This window comes from Camelina sativa, chromosome 8 (genome assembly GCF_030686135.1).
Source record: "Camelina sativa cultivar CO46 ecotype springtype chromosome 8, ASM3068613v1".
Taxonomy (NCBI): domain Eukaryota; kingdom Viridiplantae; phylum Streptophyta; class Magnoliopsida; order Brassicales; family Brassicaceae; genus Camelina; species Camelina sativa.
Genome location: NC_141887.1, coordinates 9,092,226 through 9,110,207, shown reverse-complemented (window position 1 = coordinate 9,110,207; position 17,982 = coordinate 9,092,226). Strand labels below are relative to the sequence as shown.

Genomic DNA, 17,982 nt, shown 5'->3' with positions numbered 1-17,982 from the left:
AAATACCACTAAGCACCCTAATCATCAATTTCCATTGGCTAGGAATGCAAAGCTCTTGATTAATATGGTTCAGGAATTTCATCAAACACCTTATGGGCATGGAAATACTAATGTCTAGATTCAAGCTTGATCAAGGCTATCTAGCTTTATTAACACTAATCAAGATAGGAAATACATAAATAAAGCCTTAGACATCAAAGATTAATCATCTATCTCCCTAATCTACCTAGCCCAAAGTTCTAAAAGATCTACTCACTCATGGTTATGATCACACAAAGGTAGAGGTTTTATCTTTGTGAAATCATAATTAGAGATTATAGAATAGGAGATTTGAATAAGAAATTGCTATTAAGAACTTAGAAGTACTCAATCCTTCAACAAACCAAGAGTAAACAAGCTTAAGAACCCTAAGTGGCTGCTAAACAAAAGATAAACCAAAGATGAGTCTTCCATTAATAGGGTTAGAGTATTTATAGGAAAACAGAAAAGGACCCGGGTCAACCCAAAACAAACTAGGTCAAACCTGGATTAAAACTAAGACAAGTGTGGACTTAGGCGGCATCGGCTACCGTTTGGCCGATTGGCAAGATCGATGGTGTCCACCGGTCACCTTCTGGCCGCTGGTCCTGGCCGCGGGTAGCTCCTGTCCATGTCACTTCTCCAACTCCACTTTTCTTGCTTCTTTGCACCATAATAAGCCCAAATGCTCCAAATGTAGTGAGATTACTCCAAGAACCTGAGAAATGAGACACTAGATGCATATGCTCCTAAAACAACTAGAATGACAAGATTATGCAACAAAACTACCCAAAAACAAGGCTTAAAACCCAACAAAAACACAAGATATCAACTCCCCCAAACTTATCACTTGCTAGTCCTCAAGCAAGGACCAAACAAAAAGTGAGAGAGAGGTTTGAAAAAGGGATTAAGAATCAAAAAGTATCAACAAAGGATTCAAACCACAGTCCTTAAATGTAATGCAATGGTGCTAAGATCAATCAAAGTGCTTACAAATATTCTTCTAATGCTTATCACAAGGCACCACTCTATTTCACCTTCTATCTATTGGTAAAGACTTGCAATCCTATTGAACATCTCTTTCACATTCATTAAAGTGTTTGGTTTGATCTTGCAAATGAAAAATAAATCAAGCTCAATTGGTTTAAGGGGAAGGCTTTTTATAAAGTGGTTAGTAATGGTGCTTTTGGGTGGTTTACTCTCAAACAAAGAGGAATGCTAGACAGTTGTGAAATCTATCTAAGATTGAGAATAATTTGGGCATACAAAGCTTAGCTCTTGATGTTCTACCCACCTATAAGCTTTTCTACCCTTTTTACTAACCCTTTTTTTTTCTTTCTTTCAAACCCAAAAACTCAACTTGATTCAACTTAAACCCCTTTTCTTCTTTACTTAAGGACATAAACTTTTGAATATCTCTAAGGCTTCACTTTAAACACAAGCTTTCTTTCTTTTTACTTCATTGATATTCTTTTGATGAACTCCCAATCTCTTTAAACTATGTTTTAGCATTCTCTCTCTCTCTTTTTTTTTTTTTTTTTTTTTTTAATGAAACTTTTCTAGGAGACAACAACTAGACTTTTCTTTCTCTTTTTCTTCTTAAGAAACTTAGAACTTTTAACCAAATCTTAACCTTAGAGATAAATCTTTTCTTTTCTTTTGACCAAGTAATTTTTTCTTTTCTCCCCTCTTAATCTCTCTTGTTTCCAAACCTTTACCCTAATCAAAATTCTAACCACCTATTTCTTTCAAACCAGTCCTATTAGCTAGTTCTAAAGATTCCAAACCTAGCTAAAACAAGAGCCAGTTCTTTGTCATTCTCAATACTCTCAAGATTTCACAACCTATAGCATTATCAACAAAGAGGCCTCACTCAACAAATCAACACAAGGGATTGGGTTAAACAAAATAGAGTGGCAAATAGAGATAGTTAACCCAAATGGATGTTTATGAGCTAGTATTCATAGTCCATATTCAAGATAATTTAAAGATCAAAATTAAAGTCCAAATAATATAGAGATGTAATAATGATCAAGCAAGCTTTACACTAGAAGAAAGTTCTTTCAAGTGACAAATTACTTAAGCTTAGACTATAAATGAGGGCTGTGGGTTCAATCCTAAAATCCCTCCTTTTACAAGGCAACTTCATCATTATCCCCAAATGTAAATGCATACTAAATGCTTCTAGACTCAATCCTAAACACAAAAATGAATATGCAAAACTACATGCATTTTTTTGGTTTTTAAAATTTTCAACTTTTTTTATTTTTTATTTTTTATTTATTTTTTTATTTTTTGATTTTTCTCAAAACATAGCTATTAACAAATGCATGACACTAAAAATGAAAATCATAACAAAACACAATGTTAGATGGTTAGTCCATACTCCAAACTTAATTCACACAGTCTTTGTGTGAGAAAAGCTGGGAAAAAAACTAACAAGAAAAATAAAGATGAAAATAAGAAAAGACTATATGTACAAGGACTTGGAGTGTACCTCTAGTTCATGGAGGAGTCAAGAGAGTAGGAGGAGTTACTGGTGCATGGTGTTGGAGATTTCTCTGCTCTTCTCTTCCTCCTTTGTCTCCTCTCATATGCTGAAGCTCTTGGTGGGTCATAAAAACCAAGTGCAGTGCTAGCTTCACCATGGAATGAGTGTCTCTCCAACTCATCCTCAACCACATCTGTTTGCTCTTCTCTTGAGTCCACAACAACTTCAGGATTTGGGTTTGAGGAACTTGCAATGTCAAGTTTGGCTTCCACATGCTTCAATCTTTTGTGAAGACCTTTCACTCCCTTGACTAGCTTTTTGATGTTCTTCCCTTGCCATTTAACCAAACGCTGGAGAAGGTGGATGTGGGTGTGTGCTTCTCTAAGAGACTTGTTTGTAGTGGCCTCTTCAAATGGTTGGAAATCATACCTAGCACTGCCATAAACTGGACTAGGAGGAGCTGCTTGTGAAGTGTCTTCAGCTTGACTTCTCCCCCTCCTTGAAATTGTTATTGGAATCACTGGCCCATCATCCTTAAAGGAGTAGAGGTAAGCATCTTTAATGTGGCAGCATATTCCAAACCTGACATAAAGGGATGTGACCTCCTGTTGAGGGAGTAGTAGCCTCTTCTTCTGCATGCTCTTGAAAATGTAACCATAGTATGCATATAAACCCTTCTCAGTTTGGCCATCCAAATAAGTAGTCTTCTTGAGGTAGACTAGATCAAGCCTTGCAATTCCATGGTCAAACTCACCAAGCTCAACTCCTTTTCCTTGTAAAATGGGAGTGATAAGTCCACCCATACTTAGAACAGGAGTCTTATCTGTTGTTGTCCAAACCCAACCTTGGTAGTGAAGCATTTGGTGAAGGAAGACAACAGCAACACATGTATCTTCAGCATTAGACAATGGAGGATTCCTTTCCTGGTAGGTTCTTATGAAAGGTTGCAACCGTGCTAAAAGACAACCAAGTTCATTGGCTTGAACTCCTCCAGCTTCTCTTCTTGCAAAAAGAGTGTGAGAGAGGACCTTGTGAGCATATCTCACTGTTGGATGCTGGATGCCTGAGTTCTTCATTTGACCAGCTGCATAATTGCCCACACCAATAGATTGCCAAAAATAATCGTACTCCCTTGGGTTAATGTTGTATTCTAGCCTTGTTCCTAGTTGAAAACCATAAATAGCTCTTAACTCTCCAAAAGTCATCTTGTAGTGCTTCCCTTGAACTTTAAACTCAAAATGTCCAAGATCATTGGCCTCCTCCACCATCTTATCTTCATAATAAGTCACTGACAAGGATGCAAGGAACTCTCTAGTTGGCTCAACATATGTGGGGAAAGCCATATTGAAGAACTGCCCTAATCCCAAAGTTGTGAAGATGGTTTGCATATCCTCAATGAGTCCAGCATTGTGAAGGAATTCATGATCTGGGTATCTAGTTGGAGCAAACTTGATCTTCTTAAGGCGTTGCAGCAGTTGGGAGTAAGTAGGCTTCTTCTTCTTTAGCTTAAGCTATTTTTCCTTGGCAGCTAGAGGTGGTGGAGATTCAGGCTCACTCTCACTCATATCTCTTTCCTCTGAACCAGATTCCTCAATCACAACCTCCTTACTCTTCTTCTTGTTTGTTGGAGCTTGTTGTTTACCAAGTGAAGACTTAGACTGAGTTGCCTTCTTCTTCTTCTTGTCAACATCTCTTTCCACTACCTCCTTTGCCTTTGTTTTCTTTTCTCCAGGTCTCAAGTTGGTTCTACCCATTGTTCCTATTAAAAATACGAAAACACTTGAAAAATATTAGTAAGGCTCACTAGGAGCCACAATTTGAATTCACAACCAGCAAGTACTAAGTATCTTAGGGGAAAAGCAATCATAGTAATCCAATGAACAAATGAGAACCAACTTAAGCATAAACCCCATAAGCAAACTCAACATTACTTCTTCTTAGGAATTTTAAGAACTCAATAAACCATCAAACATGATCAATTGTTCTCCAAAAATGCTAGTCTCCTACAGATTGATTCATAGTACAATTTACAAGGTAAAGAAACAATAAAACTCAAATTCCCCCAAATTTTAGATTTTAACAATTCTCAAGAACCCTAAGTGCTCAAAAATCAAAAATTTTGAAATTAAATAGCACGCCCAGCAATTCTAACCAGTTTGGAATTAGCTAGCATCAATATAAAGCTAAACAACCTAAAATTAATGCATAAATAACTGGCTGGTCAATTCTAGCACATAGTGGATTTAAACCTGAATGAGAGAAAAGGAGAGATAGAATGTCTTACCTTGTTGTCGATGAGGAGTGAAGAAGAACTAGCAGGTGGGGTTAGAAGTAATTAAAAGAGCTCTGAAACCCGAAACCAACACACCAAAAATCGTTGAAATCGATTGAGAGATGAGAGAGATACAAAGATTTTAGTGTTCTTAAGGATTTAGGGAACTAGAAATCGATAAATGGAGAAGAAGGAAGGGAAATTTCGGGTTTTAGGAGGTAAGAGAGCTTGTAAACCGGCCAAAAAATAATAGACTTAGGTGAAATTGAGACCGGTTTACTAGGATTAAACCGAACCTAACCGAGAAGAAGAAAGAAGACTTACCTCGATGGACACCCGCGGTCGCCCTTTGGCCGATGGCCGTGACCGATGGTGATGTGACCCGCGGACGCGGCTATGGATCGATGGAGGAGTGTATCTTCGGTCAAGTCAGAATCGGTGGGACTTTCCTCGGCCAAGCATCAAGGGTTCGAATCCAGAGAGGATTCAAACGACAGAAACGAGAGTTGAGGAGGTTCCAACGAACGGTTTGTGAAGACGGTCGTGAAGCCTTCTCAGAACGTACGGACGCGGCTGAGCGGATACGGCTAATGGCAGGACTCGGTGGGAAACGGAGGTGGAAACGACGCGAGATGGTACTGGGAAGTCTCGAGGGCTGATGGTAAAGAACTCGAGGCTGGCGAAGTGGAATCGATGATAGACTCGAGAGCTAGCGGAAGAGAACTCGAGGTTGGGACGGTGGGACGAAAGAGATGGGCGATGGACTAGAGGTGGTTTGATGCGACGACACAAGAGGGTTGGCTCTCCTCTTGATACGGTCAACTAAGAGATTACAAACCCGGTTTGTGAATCTCTTAGGGTTTCTCAAGAGCCAAGTCCCGGACTTAGGCTAAGGAGAGAGGTGAGACAAGAACAAAGAATCTCTCTTTGTGAAAATTTCTATTTCTTTCAAGTCTGATTTTTACAATGAGGGTTGATGCCTTTATATAGTGAGGCTTACATAAGGAGACTCTAAAAACCCTAGGGACGTGGCCATGATCTAAACCATACACATGGCCAAAAAGCAAAAGCAAAGATAAAGCAAAGCAAAGACCAATCTAACGGTCATAGAGGGATCTAGAAGAAATTCAAAAGAAAAGAAGGGAAGGGGATAGGGTGGCCACGTCATTGGCTGAACGTGGATAGGATCTTCACTTCCTTGGCTCCTAAGCATGTCAATAAGTGTTTCCAAGTCATGAGCCAAGTGGGATCAAAGTGGAGATGCACTAGAGTTTGCTGCCTCGTTAAAACCTCTTTGGTAAACCCATTGGGACAAACCCAAAGTAGGAAAAAGAGTACAGCTCCTTCTAATGGCTTAGGGATGTCTTCACACTGGCGTGATGGTGAAGACACTCAATTCAAGCTTCCCAAAGCTGGTCGCGGCTCAATGTGCCTAAGTGGTGATGCTAACCTCGGGTCCTTTGTCCGTAGGTTGAAGCTCGGCCTTGAAATACTCAAGAGGTGAAATGTTTTGCTCCTCCAAGTTGATTCTTCGTTTGGTCGCTTAGCTGGAGCTCCCTTGGTCGCGTTGAGGCTCCTGGGAGGGTCGCCGGTGCCTTGGCCGCGTTCGAGATAGGCGTTCTGTCCGTGTCCGATGCTTCTCGGTCATGCGTCTCGGAGCCGTCCGGGACGTCTCGGGCGTCTTGGTCAAGGGGTCGAACCCGTGATCACATCACTCCCTCCCTCTTCTAGAAGTTTTGACCTCAAAACTTTGCTTTTCACCTGATTCAACATAAGTAGGCCCAAATCAGTAGCATCACAAGTTCATTCGCGGCTTAATACCGGGATCAAAGGAAAATAGTAGAGCCTTAAGGGTAAAGGATAAGACTCCCCTGATAAGGCTAGCGGTGAATGGTGTTTTGATCCCTTCGTAGGCCGCGGTAGGTTGTAGACGCTCTCCAGGATGCCACACATAGTTTTGGTCCACACCAAAGTTGATCAAATGCATCGCCATATGACCTTGTGCGGTAAAGGTCTTGGCGCTAAAAGTGGAGAGAGATGGCTCGGTCTTGGCGACTCCCAGCTGGAGCGTACTACTTGTAGTAGTCAATAATATCACTGGATGGACAGACCTTTCAGTGGCCATCTTCGGTGGCTCAGCTTGCTTGAAACTCTCCATTATCAAGCAATCGTCGGTTATGGCGTTACACACACGGCCTGACTCCTCTTTGACCTCGCCTAAAGCTTCGTCACGCATTCTAAAAGGAGACTCTTGCAACACGTTCTTCTCTGAGGGTGGTGGCCGAACGTCAAGTCGGTCTTGGTCGGTGACGGTGACGACTTGGCCTTGGCCTGCGTGATGATCAATACTAGCTCCTCCGAATGTGTAAGGTTCACGGTCAGGAGGTTCGGCTGGCGCCTTTACGAACCCGCCTGCCCCATAGGCGTGCTCCTTATTATCCAACTCATGCTCAGATTGCTTCGTCGAGGAGACGTCCTCAGCTAGCTTGGTGCACGGTCTAAGACCCGTTCTTGACATTTCCGGGCTTGTTCTATCCTCGGCGCTAACTCTTCTTTGGACCGGTTCCTTGTGCAGCGTGGGCAGGTCACGGTGCTGAACTGGCGGCACAAAACTCCTTGGACTTGGTAAGGTCGCGGCGCTGACCACTTCCTGGAATGGTTCCTTGTATCGTGCTGGTGGCTCGCGGAACTGCACTAGGGGCGCATAAGTACTTGACCTCTCGGCAGGGGCCGAGTTACGGCTTATTCGCGGGGACGGCATAGGAACTGGTGCTCGGAGTTGAGTTGAGCGCGCATACGTCCTGCTTGGCTGCTCAACATAGGCTGAAGGGTGCCGTGATCGCGGAACCGGTGTAGGCAGTGGCTCATAGTATTCGTGCCGTGGAGTCTGTCTTCGCGTGGGAGCACTTGGAGACCAGGTAGGGATGCCTCGGTTACGACCTCGGTGATCACTCGAGCTTCTCTCGACCCGTTGACCAATTGTCGTTGATTCAATCCGGTCGAGTCTATCGTTGAGGTCTCGAAGCGTGTGTTGGAGTGAGATCAGTACGTCTGCTGTGCTGGGTGGCTTGGGAATAGGCTCCTTTCTTCTTACGGATCGGTGCCTCGGCTTCTTAGTGTATGCAACCCAGTCATCACTATCGGAGTCTTCATATAGACCCGCCCTTGGTTCTTCAACGAGGGTAGCTCGTGACAAGGACGGCCAATAACAGTTTGGCGGTCCACGTTCGAGCTCTCCTTGATCTAACTCCTCGCCATAGTCCTCTTCGGACCAATATTCATCGCTGGTGGCCTCTTGCTCCGGTTCCAGGCCAAGTTCTTCATCACACCACGATTCCATATCAGATTCGTCTCCATCAAACTCCATGCTTGATCAGTGTACGATCAAGTGTGGCATATTGTTCGCGGTTTTGGAAACGGCTTTGGAACGAGGTGCGTTTGATGGTACGGACGGCTGTCGGAAGTCGTCGACGGTACAGTAGGCTTGGTCGGACGGTTGACGGTGGCACGGTGGCTGGAGTTTGAGTCGCTGAAGCGGCTACACGACCCAAGTTGATCCTTGGTTGTTGACGCGTCTTGGTCCGTACGCGATGTTGATGTGCTGACTGAGCAAGTGGTGTACCTCATCAAAACAAAAGAATATTCGTGAGTATCTTTAAGTTCCATTGGACCACAAGGAGATATTTATCTCACCAAGCAATGATTGAGGACAGCTCACGAAAATTCAAACCTAAGACTAAACAAAAGCAAAAAGTAAAAGCAAAAGCAAAACACTAAAAGACAAAAACTGCTTTATGACCAAATAAACAAGAACTCAATTCCTAAACAAACTCTAGCAATTTTCAAATTAAATGCAAAGCAAAGATGAACAATGACGCAAACATCCTAGATAAATGATGAACAATGCCACACATGCAACAAATTAAACCCAAAGACGAAAAGGAACAAACTAAACAAGAAGATGCACGCAAGACTACAAACAAACTAGAGAAAAACAAGACCTTAAACAAGAAAGACAAACGACCTAATAAAGCAAAGCCAAAAGCAAAGTGTATCCAACGGTAGGATAGCAAAGATACTAGAAGCCAAGATGACAACTCACCCATGGACCACAAGGTGCATAGGGAACTATCCACGTCCACATTTTGTGGCCTTGACCAAAAGCACTTTAGAGGTGGCTAGTCTCTCATCACACAAACAAAAACTATTCCTAGACCACACAAAAATTCAACACGGCTTTGACCAGTTTGAATTTCAAACGCTTGGCTTAAAATTAAAGAGGAAAAAAGCAAGTGGTAGAAACCAAATGTCTTTCAACTTTATATTTACCAAGCGACAAGGTTAAAAACACCAAAACACAACTAAAGCAAAGCACAAACGAATCTAACAGCCTATAACAACAAAACAAAAAGCAATACAGCCTTTAAAAGATCTAGACAAAACAACTAAGAACACTCAAGAACAAAAACAAGAACAGCAAGAACACAAGAGCTACAAGATGAACGAAAATGCAGGCTAACAACCTAAAGATTCAAGCTTTATACAAAAAGAAGAGTTTTAGATCGACACAACCTTGTAGGAGCGTTTGAAGCTCTGATACCAACTGATGTGACCCGCGGACGCGGCTATGGATCGATGGAGGAGTGTATCTTCGGTCAAGTCAGAATCGGTGGGACTTTCCTCGGCCAAGCATCAAGGGTTCGAATCCAGAGAGGATTCAAACGACAGAAACGAGAGTTGAGGAGGTTCCAACGAACGGTTTGTGAAGACGGTCGTGAAGCCTTCTCAGAACGTACGGACGCGGCTGAGCGGATACGGCTAATGGCAGGACTCGGTGGGAAACGGAGGTGGAAACGACGCGAGATGGTACTGGGAAGTCTCGAGGGCTGATGGTAAAGAACTCGAGGCTGGCGAAGTGGAATCGATGATAGACTCGAGAGCTAGCGGAAGAGAACTCGAGGTTGGGACGGTGGGACGAAAGAGATGGGCGATGGACTAGAGGTGGTTTGATGCGACGACACAAGAGGGTTGGCTCTCCTCTTGATACGGTCAACTAAGAGATTACAAACCCGGTTTGTGAATCTCTTAGGGTTTCTCAAGAGCCAAGTCCCGGACTTAGGCTAAGGAGAGAGGTGAGACAAGAACAAAGAATCTCTCTTTGTGAAAATTTCTATTTCTTTCAAGTCTGATTTTTACAATGAGGGTTGATGCCTTTATATAGTGAGGCTTACATAAGGAGACTCTAAAAACCCTAGGGACGTGGCCATGATCTAAACCATACACATGGCCAAAAAGCAAAAGCAAAGATAAAGCAAAGCAAAGACCAATCTAACGGTCATAGAGGGATCTAGAAGAAATTCAAAAGAAAAGAAGGGAAGGGGATAAGGTGGCCACGTCATTGGCTGAACGTGGATAGGATCTTCACTTCCTTGGCTCCTAAGCATGTCAATAAGTGTTTCCAAGTCATGAGCCAAGTGGGATCAAAGTGGAGATGCACTAGAGTTTGCTGCCTCGTTAAAACCTCTTTGGTAAACCCATTGGGACAAACCCAAAGTAGGAAAAAGAGTACAGCTCCTTCTAATGGCTTAGGGATGTCTTCACACTGGCGTGATGGTGAAGACACTCAATTCAAGCTTCCCAAAGCTGGTCGCGGCTCAATGTGCCTAAGTGGTGATGCTAACCTCGGGTCCTTTGTCCGTAGGTTGAAGCTCGGCCTTGAAATACTCAAGAGGTGAAATGTTTTGCTCCTCCAAGTTGATTCTTCGTTTGGTCGCTTAACTGGAGCTCCCTTGGTCGCGTTGAGGCTCCTGGGAGGGTCGCCGGTGCCTTGGCCGCGTTCGAGATAGGCGTTCTGTCCGTGTCCGATGCTTCTCGGTCATGCGTCTCGGAGCCGTCCGGGACGTCTCGGGCGTCTTGGTCAAGGGGTCGATACCAACTGATGTGACCCGCGGACGCGGCTATGGATCGATGGAGGAGTGTATCTTCGGTCAAGTCAGAATCGGTGGGACTTTCCTCGGCCAAGCATCAAGGGTTCGAATCCAGAGAGGATTCAAACGACAGAAACGAGAGTTGAGGAGGTTCCAACGAACGGTTTGTGAAGACGGTCGTGAAGCCTTCTCAGAACGTACGGACGCGGCTGAGCGGATACGGCTAATGGCAGGACTCGGTGGGAAACGGAGGTGGAAACGACGCGAGATGGTACTGGGAAGTCTCGAGGGCTGATGGTAAAGAACTCGAGGCTGGCGAAGTGGAATCGATGATAGACTCGAGAGCTAGCGGAAGAGAACTCGAGGTTGGGACGGTGGGACGAAAGAAATGGGCGATGGACTAGAGGTGGTTTGATGCGACGACACAAGAGGGTTGGCTCTCCTCTTGATACGGTCAACTAAGAGATTACAAACCCGGTTTGTGAATCTCTTAGGGTTTCTCAAGAGCCAAGTCCCGGACTTAGGCTAAGGAGAGAGGTGAGACAAGAACAAAGAATCTCTCTTTGTGAAAATTTCTATTTCTTTCAAGTCTGATTTTTACAATGAGGGTTGATGCCTTTATATAGTGAGGCTTACATAAGGAGACTCTAAAAACCCTAGGGACGTGGCCATGATCTAAACCATACACATGGCCAAAAAGCAAAAGCAAAGATAAAGCAAAGCAAAGACCAATCTAACGGTCATAGAGGGATCTAAAAGAAATTCAAAAGAAAAGAAGGGAAGGGGATAGGGTGGCCACGTCATTGGCTGAACGTGGATAGGATCTTCACTTCCTTGGCTCCTAAGCATGTCAATAAGTGTTTCCAAGTCATGAGCCAAGTGGGATCAAAGTGGAGATGCACTAGAGTTTGCTGCCTCGTTAAAACCTCTTTGGTAAACCCATTGGGACAAACCCAAAGTAGGAAAAAGAGTACAGCTCCTTCTAATGGCTTAGGGATGTCTTCACACTGGCGTGATGGTGAAGACACTCAATTCAAGCTTCCCAAAGCTGGTCGCGGCTCAATGTGCCTAAGTGGTGATGCTAACCTCGGGTCCTTTGTCCGTAGGTTGAAGCTCGGCCTTGAAATACTCAAGAGGTGAAATGTTTTGCTCCTCCAAGTTGATTCTTCGTTTGGTCGCTTAGCTGGAGCTCCCTTGGTCGCGTTGAGGCTCCTGGGAGGGTCGCCGGTGCCTTGGCCGCGTTCGAGATAGGCGTTCTGTCCGTGTCCGATGCTTCTCGGTCATGCGTCTCGGAGCCGTCCGGGACGTCTCGGGCGTCTTGGTCAAGGGGTCGAACCCGTGATCACATCAGATGGTCTCACTCGGCGATGGTTTGGTCGCGTGCTCATCTCGCTGGTGGTCCCTGTACAAAAATGCATCTTGTCACGCGGCCACCCTTTGGCCAATGCAACTTGCCGCAGACGGCTCCTGTTCGTAATCATCTTTTGCACAAGATTTTCCAATCGGCCATCGTTTGGCCGATTGGTCATGCCGATGGCTTCAACCGGCCACGGTTTGGTTGCGTCTCATGCCCGCGTGTAGTTCCTGTTCGTAAGCCTCGACCTTGCACGCGGTTGTTCCTTGGCCAAAGGTCCTTGCCCGATGGCCACACTCGACCACGACTTGACCGATTAGCTTGGCCGTTTAACGTCCCTGTCTGATCACAACACCATTTGTTTCATCTGTTTAAGAACACCACACAAGTCTCCAAACTTTCCAATGCTCAATACTCAAAAACACAAAACTTCAAACACACATCCTAAAAGAAATGAAGAAAATATGTACATAAGGATACCATGGGAATGCCTCCAGAGTGCGCTTGTTTTACGTCTCTAAGCTTGACGTTACCGTACCGCTTAGGCGTCTTGAGGTTCAGAGAGAGAAACTGTTGTTCCCTCCTCAATGAAGTCATTAGCCAAGTAGTGCTTCATCCTCTGACCATTAGCCACAAACTCTTTGCCAGCCTTGTTTAGCAACACAAAGGCTCCATAAGGTCGAACTTCCTTGATCTTAAATGGTCCTAACCAGCGGGACTTAAGCTTTCCCGGGAATAGCTTCAAGCGGGAATTGAACAGCAACACCAAATCTCCTTCCTTGAAAACCCTTGGAAGAATTCTCTTGTCATGGAATGCTTTTGTCCTCTCCTTGTAGTTCTTTGAACTCTCATAAGCTTCAAGACGGATTTCCTCTAACTCATTCAATTGTACCAAGCGTTTCTCATGAGCATTCTTGATATCAAAGTGAAGAAGCTTGATTGTCCACATTGCCTTATACTCTAACTCAACTGGCAAATGACAAGACTTTCCATAGAGAAGGTTGAATGGAGTGGTTCCAATTGGTGTCTTGTAGGCAGTTCTATATGCCCATAGAGCATCATCCAACTTCTTTGCCCAATCTTTCCTTGTGATACCAACTGTTTTCTCAGAATTGATTTGATTTCCCTGTTTGAAATCTCAACCTGACCACTAGTTTTGGGATGGTAAGGTGTAGCAACCTTATGCTTCACTCCATGCTTCTTAAGAAGACTCTCAAAGACCTTGTTAACAAAGTGTTTTCCTCCATCACTAATGACCACTCTTGGAATATCAAACCTTGGAAAAATGATTGTCTTGAACAACTTCAACACTACCTTTGCATCATTGGTAGGACTATCTATGGCTTCCACCCATTTAGAGACATAATCAACAGCCACAAGTATGTAATTGTTACCATATGAAGAAGAAAATGGTCCCATGAAGTCAATACCCCATAAATTAAACACTTCAACCTCTAAGATAGGTGTTTGTGGCATTTCATTCCTCCTGCTGATGTTGCCTTTTCTTTGACATAAATCACACTTGGAGATGATCTCTTGAGTGTCCTTGAACATAGTTGGCCACCACAAACCAGCTTGAAGAATCTTTGTGACTGTCTTGAATGTAGCAAAATGACCTCCATAGGCTGCTCCATGACAAAGTTCTACCAAACCTTCTATCTCTCCTTTGGCAATACATCTTCTATAAATCTTGTCCTTACAAAGAGTATAGAGGTAAGGTGCATCCCAATAGTAGTTGTTGATGTCCCTGAAGAACTTTTTCCTATCATAACCAACCAGATTTGGTGGCTCTATTCCACAAGCAAGATAGTTAACAAAATCAGCATACCAAGGACCATTCTCTTCCAAACTCATGACCTCTCCAAGCTTTTTCCAAGTCTCATTGGTCTTGTCAAGGAGTTGAATTGCCATTATCTGCTCTTCAGGAAGTGCATCATTGATTGGATTCTCATTTTCAATCCTTAATCTTGATAGATGATCAGCTACTCCATTCTCAACACCCTTCTTGTCTTTAATCTCCAAATCAAACTCTTGAAGTAGCAATATCCATCTCAACAACCTTGCTTTAGCATCCTTCTTTGCTAAAAGATGTCTCAATGCTGTATGATCAGTATGAACAACCACTTTTGAACCCACCAAGTATGACCTGAACTTTTCAAATGCAAAGACAATAACAAGGAGCTCTTTTTCTGTTGTAACATACTTGACTTGAGCTTCATCCAAGGTTCTACTTGCATAGTATATGACATGAAGCTTCTTATCTTTTCTTTGACCAAGCACTACTCCAACTGCATAGTCACTAACATCACACATGATTTCAAATGGCAAATTCCAATATGGAGCTTGAACTATTGGAGCAATAACCAACTTTTCCTTTATCTTCTTGAAAGATTGAAGACACTCCTCATTAAACTCAAATTCAACTTCCTTACACAGCAATCTTGTAAGAGGTCTAGCAATCTTTGAGAAGTCTTTAATGAACCTTCTATAGAATCCAGCATGGCCCAAAAAGCTTCTTATTCCCTTGACTGAATTTGGTGGTGCTAGATTGGTCATCACATCAATCTTAGCTCTATCAACTTCAATGCCCTTCTCAGAAATCTTATGACCCAACACAATTCCTTCTTTCACCATGAAGTGACACTTCTCCCAATTCAAGACCAGATTTGTTTCCTCACACCTCTTTAAGACCCTGCACAAATTAGAAAGACAACCAAAAAAAGAATCTCCATAGACAAAGAAGTCATCCATAAAAACCTTCACAACATCCTCAATTAGATCAGAAAAAATTGACATCATGCATCTTTGGAAAGTAGTTGGAGCATTACATAATCTAAATGGCATCCTTCTATAAGCAAAAGTACCATAAAGACATGTGAAAGTAGTCTTTTCCTGATCATTGGGATGTCTGGGGATTTGAAAGAAACCAGAATAACCATCAAGAAAGCAATAATGAGTATGACTAGCAAGCCTCTCTAACATTTGATCAATAAATGGTAAAGGAAAGTGATCTTTTCTATATGCAACATTAAGTCTCCTATAATCGATACACATGCGATGTCCAATTATTGTTCTAGTAGGAATCAACTCATCTTTATCATTCTTAACAACTGTAACTCCTCCTTTCTTTGGCACCACATGTACAGGTGAAACCAATGTACTATCTAATATAGGATATATGATGCCAGCATCGAGGAGTTTAAGAATCTCTTTCCTCACCACATCTCTTAAGTTATGGTTTAACCTTCTTTGTGGTTCAATGGAAGTCATTGATTCATCATCTAAATGAATCCAATGCATGCAAAGAGTTTCAGAAATGCCTTTAATATCATCAAGTGAATAACCAATAGCTCTCATATACTTTTTTAATTCACCTAGAAGAGTAACAGTTTCTTGTTCACTAAGTTCTTCATTGATAATGAAAGGATAAGTAGTGTATTTACCTAGAAAAGCATACCTTAGCCCCTTAGAGAGTGGTTTAAGTTCAATCTTGGGTGCGTTAAGCTCACTCCAATCTTCATTTGAGTCTGCTTCAACTGAACACACCATTTGCTCTTTTAACTTAAGGAAGCTTCCATCATCACTAGAAGGCTTGTGAGAGTCAAGAATTTTTTCATACCATTCACTTTCTTCCTTTAGTAAACCAAACTCTCCTTGTTTAACTGTCAAGGTGCTTTGGAGCTCATCTTCTATTGCCAATTCCTCCAAAAGCTCATCAGCTAAAGCTTCCATCTTCTCAATGTAGAAAACTTGACCATCAATTGTAGGCTTCCTCATCACTTTGTTGATGTCAAAAGTCAAGGCTTCCTTGCCCAAATTCAATTGAATCTTCCCACCTTTCACATCAATTATTGTTCCTGCAGTTCTTATAAATGGTCTCCCCAAGATGAGTGGATCTTTTGGTTCTTCATCCATTTCAAGCACAACAAAGTCAGTTGGGATCTCAAAATGGCCAATCATCACTGGTAGATCTTCAAGCACTCCAACTGGTGTTCTAACTGACCTATCAGCAAGAACAAGGGTGATCATACACTTCTTGTAGTGAGTGAAACCTAGTCTTTTGACAACTGAGAGAGGCATCAAGCTCACACTAGACCCCATATCACATAAACAATGGCTAAAAGATAGAGGTCCCAATGTGCAAGGGAGAGTGAAGCTACCAGGATCTTCAAGCTTCTTTGCTACTACCTTGTTTTGAATAATAGCACTACACTCATGAGTTAAGATAACCATTCCTTGTAGAGCTTTCTTCTTCTCCAAAACTGCATCCTTGAGGAACTTGCTGTATAATGGGTTCAACAAGAATGCATCTATGATAGGCATTGTAATAGCAACATCTTTCATTTGTGCATCAAACATAGCTCTATACTTGTCCACTTGTTGCTTCTTAAACCTACCAGGAAATGGCAATCTTGGTTCATATGGTGGAGGCACAAATAGAGTTTCTTTGGCAACACCTTTACTTTTCTTGAAAACTTCATCAATGGCCTTGTTTTGCTTTGGTTCCTCAACCACTTTACTCTTTCCTTTGTCAACCACAACTTCTTCAGCTTCTTTGTCTTTACCCAAATCTTTCAATATCAACTCATCCTCATCCTCAATCTCAACCACTACCTCCCTTCCTTTAGTCTCAATGTCCCTATTGAGCTCATTAGTAGGTAGTTGCTTACCACTTCTCAGCATTATGGCATTGATGAATTCCTTTGGGTTTGGTTCAGGTTTCCCTGGTAATGAACCCATTTGTCTTGTTGATGATGAGGAAGCTTGTCCTTGGACTTGTGTTTGCAACCTCTCAATTTTAGCATTTAACTCACCATAGACATTTTCAACCTTGTTGTGCATGGCTTTCATTTGTGTGGCCAGTTCAATGACACCTCTCCCTTGTCCTTCAAGGATTTGTCTAAGTATAGCAGTTGTGTCATCTACTTGACCTTGAGGATGTGGTGCATTCATTTGTTGCTGAGGTTGGGAATAGCTTTGAGGTTTGGCTTGGTAATTCCCTTGAGGTTTTGGTTGATAGTTGGGTTGGGAAGGAAAACCAGGTGGTTTTTGTGGTGGATAACTCTGATCTTGTGGGTTCTCCACATTGGTGATGCGGTAAGAGAGGTTAGGGTGGTTGCGGTAATTGGGATTGAACTTGTTATACCCTTGACCACCTACATAATTGACCTCCTCTTGGCCTTCAACACAAGCTTCCATACCTTCTTGATACCCTTGATAGACATCACTCTTTGTAACAAAGTGGACTGACTTTTGATTGACAAGAATCATCTTATCCATCTTGTCATTCAATGCTTTGATCTCCTTGCGGTGCTGTTCATTCATATCAGAATGATCTCTTGGAGTTCTATCATAATCCTCCCCATAGTTTCCATCACTTTGAGCAAGATTCTCCACCAAAGTCATACCAACATCAACATCTTGGCCAAGAAAGTTACCATTACTCGTTGTGTCAAGCAACATCCTTATCTTTGGTAGCACCCCTCTGTATAATATGCTGAGAAGAGACTCTTTGGAGAAACCATGATGAGGACATTGCATAGTATAGCCCTTGAATCTCTCCCATGCTTCACAAAAACTCTCATTTCCCTTTTGAGCAAAGCTTGATATTTCATTCCTTAACCTTGCTGTTCTTGTAGTAGAGAAAAACTTGGATAGGTAAGCTCTCTTGCATTGATCCCAAGAGGTGACTGATCCCACTGGTAGGTTCTTCTCCCAAGTCCTAGCTCTATCTCCAAGAGAAAACGGAAAGAGGCGGAGCTTGAATGCATCTTCAGAGATACCATTGATTTTTACTGTCCCAAACATCATGTCAAACTGATCCAGGTGGTCAAGAGGGTCTTCCATAGGCAAACCATGAAACTTTGAGCTTTGCACCATGTTGATAAGACTTGACTTGATCTCGTAGTTATTGTTCTCA

General features: G+C 42.8%; 1 non-coding gene and 1 pseudogene across 1 annotated transcript; one reads left to right on the top strand and one right to left on the bottom strand.

Moving 5' to 3' along the window:
• Nucleotides 1-12,603: 12,603 nt before the first annotated feature.
• On the bottom strand, nt 12,604-17,888 carry LOC147939833 (uncharacterized; annotated as a pseudogene).
• Nucleotides 17,581-17,687, top strand: LOC147939834 (small nucleolar RNA R71). The gene has a single exon (XR_015564790.1). It is a non-coding gene; the product is annotated as a small nucleolar RNA R71 (small nucleolar RNA).
• Nucleotides 17,889-17,982: the final 94 nt, after the last annotated feature.